An 11,370-nucleotide genomic window follows, 5' to 3' on the forward strand; every position below is an offset into this window, starting at 1 on the left:
AATCTGTCTATTCAGCTATCACTATATTTCATCAACAACCAGACCTGTTCGTCATTGAAACAGCCATCTGCATAATGCTACCCCTGCGTCACAGGGCCATATGACACAGTTGAACCAATAAACTCAACTCGAAAGGGTGCACGGGAATCACGCACGTTGAGACGCCCAACGCTAACACCGTATTCGTGTGTGCGTGATTCCCGTGCACCCTTTCGAGTTGAGTTGATTGGTTCAGATATTGTAGTAAACGTCGGCACCTTAAATTACCTTCCAGACTATAAAATGGTAGATCTTCCAAAATCAGCACTAAGACAGACCAGTCATACTGTCCCCTCCCAAACTGGAGGTCTGCCCCCACCCAAAGTCAGTCTACATGTATTCCCAAAGCATCCCGATCCCCCATCTGACCCATACCTTTCCTTGCCAACACTTGCCCGCCACCCTGTCTGAGTTGCAAAGCTCTTTACGTTCATTATCGTAGCCACAAGGGCTGGAAGAAATGAGGCGTTATGATACATCTAAATTTAGTGTGAAATACACTGGCTCAACTCAAATCAGTGGCTGACATTCTTTGGAGAAAAAGATCTGGACTTTTTTAGTACATGCGAGTGTGATGTACCTTCTGGCACAATGTCATCACCACGTTCAGACTCTTACGCTCTGGTAATTAGAAACGCAAGTAATTAATTTGCACAATTAATTCAGGATGTGAAGCAAGCATTTCCGATCAGATTCACACACCTGAGGAATTTCGGAGAAAAAAGCTCTTATTCATAATTGCGTGCCGGTAACTTGAGCCATATGTATTTCATGTTTAGACATTCTTGGAAACAGTAAGGCATTGTCTGGCTACTGGGGAAATACGTAGTTCATGTGCTTGCATTTTTGTAGGAGCATCTTCTGGGGGCTGGATGCGAGAAGGTGGGTAACTTTTCTAATGAAGACAGGAGTTTTTCCAGAACTTTTGGATGTAGATGGAGACTTTGAAGTCTGAAAGAGGCTGAGTCCAAGTGTATTTGTATTGTGGATGTTTTCAGTCATGTGGGTAATTTTTGACAAGACTGACTCTAGATTCTTGACCTTGTGGCCCCATTCACAAACTGATTGCTGTGTTTTGATTGTTGCAATTTATATTCTTGATGTAGCCTAACACAACTTAACACAATCTTTTGAAATTCAACACAACAAACAAATATCTTCAAACCGATCAATACAAGCTGTCCCCTACCCTCTGCCCATTCCAAGCAGTTCATTTCAATGCAGCTTTTTTTTAATACGACTCCAGTTTTGTTAGGGATCATCAGAGTGAGTGAGTGAGATTGGTTTTACGCCGCTTTTAGCAATATTCCAGCAATATCATGGCGGGGGACACCAGAATTTGGCTTCAAACATTGTACCCATGTCGGGAATCGAACCCGGGTCTTCGGCGTGACGAGCGAACGCTTTAACCACTAGGCTACCCGACCGCCCCAGGGATCATCAGAAATGTCAGTTAGTTTAAATATACACTTGACATATTATGTGTGTATTTCCACAAAATTACCTAATAATTGATCTTTGGCAATTGCAAAATGTGTTCAACCTTTTCCAAAAAGCTATATCCGCGCTTGACATCCTTATATTTCTGTTGGATTTTATTGAATTAATGACAAGGTAATGTCATTATTTCTGTTGTGGACTATATTGTGTTTTGTGTTAAACAGCTAAGAGCCCTGGCCATCAAGACATAAGAAACCCAAATAGTGAGGTGCTGAGATTAATGTCATGTTCAGACATCTGACAACGATATATTACAAATTATAGTTATGATTATGATGACCAAAAATGACTCATATATTTAAGTTATTATATAAGTTTGTGGATTATAATAATAATAATAATAATAATAATTATTATTATTATTATACATTTTTTAATTATTATTTATTTATTTATTTATTTTTTTTAAATTTTTTAATTTTTTTTTATTATTATTATTATTATTATTATTATTATTATTATTATTATTATTCAAAGGACAATGCAATGTCTGTTCTCTTCACAAAGACAGGGTCCATCTTTAGGACAGGGTTTAACAGTATTTGGTTTTCTTGTGTGGATTGTACAGGTTCCGTTACAGCGGCCAGGGCCTTGTGATGACGCTAACCCTGACAAAGCATGTGATTGCTCCAGTGTTGGCTGATGGAAGGCTGTCATGTAGATGTACATATTGTGTATGTAGCACGTGCAATGATGTGCACATGGAAGTTGTGTCAATAAACAATGTGGGAGGAACATCTAGTCTTGGTCATCTTGGTGTGTGTGTGTCTGTGTGTTTGTGTGTTTAAGTCTCTGTGTGTCTGTGTCTGTGTGTGCTTGTGTATACATATGTATGTTTGTGTGCTTGTGTGTGTGTTTGTGTGCTTGTATATACGTATGTGTGTTTGTGTGGCTGTGTGCTTGTGTATACATGTGTGTGTATGTGTGTGCTTGTGTGTGCTTGTGTATACATGTGTCGTTGTTTAACCATAGTAGCCTGTCGGCATGGCACATGCACCAGTTGATACAATACAGCAATGATAAAAAATCAGCATTATCTCAACACCACTATGATCACAATCACACGATAGTCACAATATCAAGATCAAAATACCATGCTGGTCACAATATCAAGATAACAATACCATGCTGTCACAATATCAAGATAACAAATGCCATGCTGGTCACAATGTCAAGATAACAATACCATGCTGTCACAATATCAAGATAACAAATGCCATGCTGGTCACAATGTCAAGATAACAATACCATGCTGTCACAATATCAAGATCACAATACCATGCTGTCACAATATCAAGATAACAAATGCCATGCTGGTCACAATGTCAAGATGGCAATACTATGCTGGTCACAATGTCAAGATGGCAAGACCATGCTGTCACAATATCAAGATAACAAATGCCATGCTGGTCACAATGTCAAGATAACAATACCATGCTGTCACAATATCAAGATCACAATACCATGCTGTCACAATATCAAGATAACAAATGCCATGCTGGTCACAATGTCAAGATAACAATACCATGCTGTCACAATATCAAGATCACAATACCATGCTGTCACAATATCAAGATAACAAATGCCATGCTGGTCACAATGTCAAGATGGCAATACTATGCTGGTCACAATGTCAAGATGGCAAGACCATGCTGGTCACAATGTCAAGATGGCAATACTATGCTGGTCACAATGTCAAGATGGCAAGACCATGCTGGTCACAATATCAAGATCTCAATATTAAGATCGCAATACCATGCTGTCACAATATCAAGATCACAATACTGTGCTGGATACAATATCAAGATAACAAATGCCAAGCTGGTCACACATCAAGATCACAGTTCCATGCAGGTCACAATATCAAGATCACAATACCATGATGAGCATGACCAAATTATCAATATGACCACAATCAAATGAATTACACTACCACCACCACAACTACTACTACTACTACTACTACTACTACTACTACTACTACAAGTACTTCTACTTCTACCACTATTATTACTACTACTACTACTACTACTACTACTACTACTACTACTACAAGTACTCCTACCACTACAACTACTACTACTGCTAATACTCCTACCACTACTACTTCGCTCGATCCGTGTTCGTTATATCCGTGTTCTACTGTAAGCTTTTTCATTGTCTCTTATTAAACCTTTATTATATTCACTATTAAAACATTGTAAATGAACTGACATGTGAACACAATATTTATCATTACAAACGTTAATCAGTTACGCATCGATATATTTAATTTTTAAACGATTTGAATTTAACTAAGGTGGCTAACAAAATCGTCAAATTCTGCGGAAAGACTGTCGCAGTGATTGAGTCGTAAACAATCCTTATAATTCATTTTATTATAACACAATTGTGTATTTCACGTTGAACAGACGATAATAATAGCAACAAATAAATATAAAGAAAACAATAATGGCTACTTGTAATGCGCCATATCCAAACACGAATGTAGGCGTAAAGCGTTATATAATTTGCACAACTTTTTAAACGATCACATAATGCCGTAATTGATCAAAGTACACGAATTTGTTTGGTCAAAATACCTGTCTTTACGCGTATTCTGATTGATTTGTCGTATTTTCTCACATAAAACGGATCGATATTTTCGTTTTGAAAAAAATAATGTGTTGTGGATCCCCCCAAAAAGTGTTTCGCTCTTTTTTTCCAGAGAAATATTTTATCTTGAAGCAATGACTGAAAAATATTTTATCTCTAGCAAAACTCCCTGAGCGCACTTGCACAAAGCGATCTTTGCTACGACTGTGATAAGTATATGCTTAAGTGTGGGGCGTAAGATCGCTTGCACCTACTTTTCACCAATTCACTTTAACGCCGATCTAAGCAATAGTCAAGCTGTATGAAAGTGACGAAGGTGCCTTTTACACACTTTCGCAAATTCGAATTCACATTACTTTCTCGTGTGAAAATAAATAAATAATTTATACTCAGGTTTTACAAAAGGAAAGAAATCGTGACCCTTCAATGGACATGCTTGATGTTCTGAATAATATCAATATGTCTTCAAATCCCAAAACGTAAAGACCCGGGGTAGAATAGGTCTTCAGCAACCCATGCTTGTCGTAAAAGGCGACTATGCTTGTCGTAAGAGGCGACTAACGGGATCGGGTGGTCAGGCTCGCTGACTTTGTTGATGCATGCCATCGTATCCCAATTGCGTGGATCGATGCTCATGTTGTCAATCACTGGATTGTCTAGTCCAGACTCGATTATTTACAGACCGCCGTCATATAGTTGGAATATTGCTGAGTGCGGCGTTAAACAACAAACAAACAAACAAACAAACAAAACCAAATTCGTTCATCGCCGGTCAAACTTTTGAATCTGCATCTGTCATATATACATTCCCAGTTCTCCGTACAATCAGTCGGCTTCACCATAGACTGTATCGTCCACCGTGAGTCGCAGGGACTCACACCCACCCTCACTCACTCACTCACACACTCACACGCCTTCTCTCACCCCCACCCTTAATCACACCTTTACTCACTCACAAACACTAACCAGAGCGTCTGCCCGGAGAGCGGAAGGGCGTTGGCGTTGTCCCGGCAGCGCCATACCAAAAGACGTCAAAAGATGGTACTTGTTGTTACCCTGCCTGGCACTCGGCATTAAGGCGCCAACACAAGGACTGGTCGGCTTGTCAGTATACTGTTTCCGAGCGGTCTCCATGTTTCAGTTCTCAATGGATTCAGATCCTAAACAAACCTAAACGCTTTCCTTGTGACATAGGTCTTCAGCAACCCATGCTTGGACTGAAAGGCGACTAACGGGATCGGGTGGTTAGGCTCGCTGACTTGTAGGATGCGTTTCATCGTATCCCAATTGCGTGGATCGATGCTTGTGATGTCAATCACCAGATTGTCTGTTCCAGACTCGATTATTTACAGACCGCTGTCATATAGCTGGAATATTGCGGAGTGCGGCGTTAAACAACAAACAAACAAACAAACAAACAAGATTGCATAAGAACGTAAGAAAGGTCTTACACGTTTACCACTTTGGTGAAACCTAAGAACATGGGTATGATGCTGACAAACCCAAATATTATTAAGGGGATTCTAGGATCCGAACACGATCACTAGTTTTTTGTTTTTTTTTAACTTTTTATTAATTAGCAGTTCCTGGCTCGCCTAAGGGACGCAACTCAGCAATTACATAACATCCAAACCTAAGCTATGTCGGAGCAGTGTACCACCCAAAATGACTGTGTACGAATAATGTGAACATTATTGTGTTACTACTTTAAACGTCACACTCAAAATGCAAATAACAGGTTTGGAAAGACAAAATAATTGGAAACAGCGTTGGTAAATTCTGGGGCGTTTTACCAATAATCTATAACCATCACCCATTCATTTAACAAAATCCATAGCAATAATTTTCAAAATATGGACTTATTTCAATTCCTGTGTATTAATACTGGTACACCCAGTACAATTAGAAATCGTTGCTTGTAAATTGTTTTGATAGTGGGAGTCGAGGGGGCATTTGGAATTCAAGAACTATAACAACATGTTATCTTTTAACGTTTAAAGTGTGTCTTCTGTTTGCATATGATAATACACGATGTTTCAGCATCAAACAGGAAGCTAGGCTATCTCATTAAAGTCAGCTCTGAGGACATCCCTTTTCAGGTCATGTCAGAACGACCTTTCATTCGACCAATCAGAGCGTCGCTTATTTGCTAGCGAAAGGGAAGTCCGGAAGTGTTTTGTAATCACGCAGGCTGGGAATATTGTACTAGGGTTGGTGGGGGTGGGGTAGGGGGGTGGGGGGGGGGGGGGGGGGGGATGTGACTTTCGGTACATCTACTGCATCACTTCGGGCTTTCCTCCCACATTAAGCTGACACGCCGTGATATAACTGGAATAATGTTAAAAGCGGCGTTAGCCCGACTTACTCACTCACTCTGCTACCTGCATGGTACCCCAGCAGGATTTACACCCTCTATTCTAGCTACTGGCCACTGTTTGCAGGCTAGGACGAAAATTCAAATAAGCAATTATTCTACGATTAAAACTGACGTAGATATAACAATTCTTTGAATGACATGGGCCCACGATACCCTTTCTCGTGGACAATAACTGTACACTACTTACAACCCCCATCGAGGACACAGCCACTAACAATTTCAGCTAATATTTTCAGACTACCAATGTATGAATAACTTACTTTTTTTACATCAAAACACAGCGTAAAATTATATATATTTCTTTAAAAAGCCCTATTCCAACAAATACCGTATTTTCCTACACATGTAATGACTTGTTCAATAGTCTAGATTTGCGACATTTTTCTGTATAAATTATATACATGATTTTGTGTCGTAAATATTTCATCAGTATAAATATAAGTCTTCAGGGTTCATTGTGATAAACCTCCTATGTGACAAAGTAGACACAAGTTATGGATAACAACTTCTTTAATACTGTAAAGCCTGTTTCGGTATAGATCCTTACGCCGTTGTCAAGCAAGACTGAATGAGGATGCTGCCAATCTTATTAAAATCAGACCTCAGTTCTCGCTACCGCTAAACCAAGATCTGAGGACATCCCATTTGGGGTCACGTCAGAACGTCCTTTCATCCGACCAATCAGAGCATCGCTTACCAGATTATGAAAGTGACAGTCGGAATGTCATATCTAATCATGCAACCTCGAAAACTTTAACTCCGAACGATAGTTACGGGTTTAACGACTGAATCCATACAATCTAGACCATCTATTAGCCATTCCAGAATGTTCTTTTGTTCAGGTTTCAAATCTTAATCGAAAATTTGTCAAATTATGATCGTAAATATTTCACTTCGGCCACAATCTTCCGGAATAATGAGGTTTCATTTTGAGTCAGAATCAAAAGATGCTATTTCGCGGCCATCCGGTTCCTATCATGTTCCGCTGGTGAAGCTCATATATACAGTTCATGTAGCCGTTTAAGTGACATATAGAGTGAAAATGTTATAGTCGTGAAAGCCAATGTGATGAGACCGTTGTCATTTAAATGTTAAAGGGGCACTGATCTAACGCAATTCCCCGGACTGGTTGTTGCCTTTGTTATTGTTTTTTCCCCCGTGAGTACCCGGATGATACGCAACGCAACTGAGCGTGACCAGAGACTGGGCTACCGTCTGCAAGGACAGCTAAATAAACTTTGAGGCTGGAGGCAATATTTGTTTTACGCATTTTTGCATAAACACTGATTAGTTAACTGTGATCTATACAGATTTCGACAAAGGGCGCATGTTAATTAATTTCTTCAGCCTAAACAAGCAGACAAAAAGAACAGCGGAGCTCATCGGATGTCGTCATTTGGAAATACTCCAGATGGTTATAGTTTTATACTAAAAAAGTATCCATGCAGTGAAAGCATTTTCGGATTTCGGCTTGCGTCGATAATACGATTACTACTCCCTTGTTGACATCCACGTTTTCTCGTATATCCCTTCACTTGTGTATTTGTCGTTATTCACTGGATGCTCAGTTAATGAATTTATTACAGGTACAATTAGTGGTAGCACCACTTAGATTACCTGACAAAGGTTCCCATTTGGCATTTATTGTGTCTGGGGTAATTATTCAATCTAAATCCAGGTTTGAAGTGAGGTGAAATGTGTGTTATGTAATATGCACGTGGTAGCCCAGCAAGAGATGAATGATCAGTTGATTTTATTTTTTTTGAATCAACGGAACGTTCCTAGTCATCAAAGGATTAACAGAAAATACGTTGATTGATTAATCACTATTATCTTGCACAGTGGATATGTAAAGAGTGAGTGTTTACATGTCTAGGTTTACTAAAACAAAGGGAATACACTCATACCATGGCGTGAAGTGCCGATGTAAAAACAACATACTGTGTTCAAAGGGTTAACTTATAATGCGTTGATTGATTGATCATTGTTATCTATCTATTGATTAAGACGATCAAAAGGGCCTACAAACATCACAACAGATTATTATGTAGGATTAGAAGCCAAACAACATAGAAATGTACTTTTCTCAACGTAACATTTTCAGTCTCTTGGTGATGACATTAAACATCAAAATGTTTGGAATTCGTTATCATAATAATACAGATGGAAATGTTTTTCAGTCACTTTGTAAAATAACTGAATATTTAGACGTTTAATAAATTTGTTACACATTTGACAGTAAAAAAATATACACACTATAAAAAAAGCAATGCTCAGGTGAAATATGTACTTTGTGTTGCAAGTCAAAATAGTGTAAACGAAAATCGCAAAATTTCCAAGCAAGTGACTTATCAAAACTTCGTCACCATTACCGATGCTACCCACAAAGATACCTACATTTCCTTATTATCTCGAAAACTGTATTTCATTTTGTTCATCAATGTGACCATACGCCCTTAGTACTACCCATAAAAGCGACAAATGCGCTTACGAATGGCGCAGCAGAGGTCGCGAACTAGTCTAGATTTCTGCTATACATCCGGGTACTCACTGGGAAAAAACAATAACAAAGGCAACAACCAGTCCCGGGGAATTGCGTTAGATCAGTGCCCCTTTAAAGCTCTTCGCATTAACACTTTGCGATAGACAGTTGAACTCATTCCCTCCCATACATTACAGTTTGATGTGATGGAAGGATACAAGTGGAGGGGAATTAAGAACAGATGGATGGCTGGATGATTGGATGGATGGATTGTCGTGGACGGATTGATAAATGGATTGATAGCTGGATGGGCTCGCTTGATTGGCTTCATGAGTATAGATCTTAGCAACTGTGGGGTGAGTGTGTGTGTGTGTGTGTGTGTGTGTGTGTGTGTGTGTGTGTGTGTGTGTGTGTGTGTGTGTGTGTGTGTGGCTGCTTGTACTAGTCCGGACTGATGCTGATAATAGTGCTAGTGCTAGCTCACTGAGATACCATAAGATGGATTGACACGGATGGACTGATAATGGAAGATTGAGAAATCGGTAGATAGGTGGATTGACATGCAGGTGTTATAGAAATTGGGTAAATACTGTTTTTTAGTGTACATATTATATGGCTTGCGGTCGTCCAGTGTTGAATAAATATTGATTGATTGACATGATATAAATTGGCATGGAATGACATGGCATTATATGGTATGATATGATAAGATATGATGGGACAAGCTATGAAATTGCTAATGTGTTGTGTGATATGACATGTTGAAATGTGATATAATATAGGTGTGATATATGGTACGATGGTATGTATGGTATGTTATGATATGATAATGGTATATGAAATAATACTATATAGTATGATCTTATAATAATGATACAATATGATATGATGTTATAGAATTTGTTGTATGATATAACAAGTTGTGATATGGTAAAATAGAAATTATGAAATTACAGGGTATGGTATTGTACTGTATGTGTGAAATTATGTGACTGTGTTGAGATGCGATGTGGAATGACGTGAGGTGATTTGGTGAGATATGTACATAAATTGTATAAAATTGTATATTCTTCAAATTGTAATATAGGCCTGTGGCCTCTTCAGTACGTGAAATAAAGATTGGACATGCAGGCATTAACAAATGGCTAAATGACTGATCCATTCGATAAGCTCCATCGTCTTGGCATTCAAGCCCAAAACTACAGCATCAGAGAACAAAGTCACTTCACGACATAAACTAGACATACACTGTTTCGCTTCTGATAAGGATATTTTTTTTTTATCTTTTCATGACACACCGAGCTGATTCTCATTAAATGTAAATTTATGTTTAAAATATATCAGACATATTTGATTATCCCCGTCACATGTGAGAGGTATACATAAAAATGTCAATCACCGATTGTCAGGTCCAGACTCACTTATTTTGAGATCGCAATCATGCTGCTTGAATTTAACGGAATCCGGCGTGAGGAAACAAACTAACACATTGCTATAGTAACAACTCCTTCTAACAACACAGCTATAACCAAACCACCTTATAACAATATTGTCCCTGATTGTAGGTTCGAATCCGTTCGCCCTAAATGAGTTTCTAGGTTTGTCAGAACCATATCCATGCTCGTTGGTTACATCAAAGTGGTAAATATCTGAGACCTGCATCACTTCGGGCTTTCCTCTCACATTAAGCTGACACGCCGTGGTCTGCCTGCAATACTGTTAAAAGCGGCGTTAAACCCAACAGACCCACTCACGACACTGTTGAACTGGGTTCCGTCTCTTGTCATCCTTTGTTGTAATGATCAACGATCAACGCCGTCGTGGTATGATGAAACCAGTCATTAAGTCGCTTCATGCAACAAACTAGGGTTGCAATCACACATATTAAAACCAAAAACGATAAATCCTACTGTTAAACATCATGTTAAAATGTTAAGTTTTAAGACCACGGCCGTATTTTAGCTAATGTAGATGAGGTATTTTACCTTTGTATATCGAAACCGACAGATATGCCAAGCCTCCAATACCACAGGCTGAGAGCATTGTAAGTGTTGCATTTTATCCAACAATATACAGAAAAATGATAAAAACACACGTCATCATCAAGGTTACACTGTGAAAAGAAATGACATTAATATGATAGATGTTGAATGTAATTTCTTATCCCTGTGTAACTCATATGAAGACGCGCGTTTTAATCATTTTTAATGCAACATTCGTACAGAATAATTTTTTTGTAATTTAATGATAAAGATAAGTATAAGCATTCAACATCTTTTAGTTTTAACACGTTATTATATGTTTCTTATTAAAACTGTTTTAAGTTTAACTATTGTTATGCATTCTCTACGTACACGAAGGGCTGAACGCACTGTAT

This window comes from Haliotis rufescens, unplaced genomic scaffold (assembly GCF_023055435.1).
Source record: "Haliotis rufescens isolate VD_foot unplaced genomic scaffold, xgHalRufe1.0.p SCAF_18, whole genome shotgun sequence".
NCBI classification, from domain to species: domain Eukaryota; kingdom Metazoa; phylum Mollusca; class Gastropoda; order Lepetellida; family Haliotidae; genus Haliotis; species Haliotis rufescens.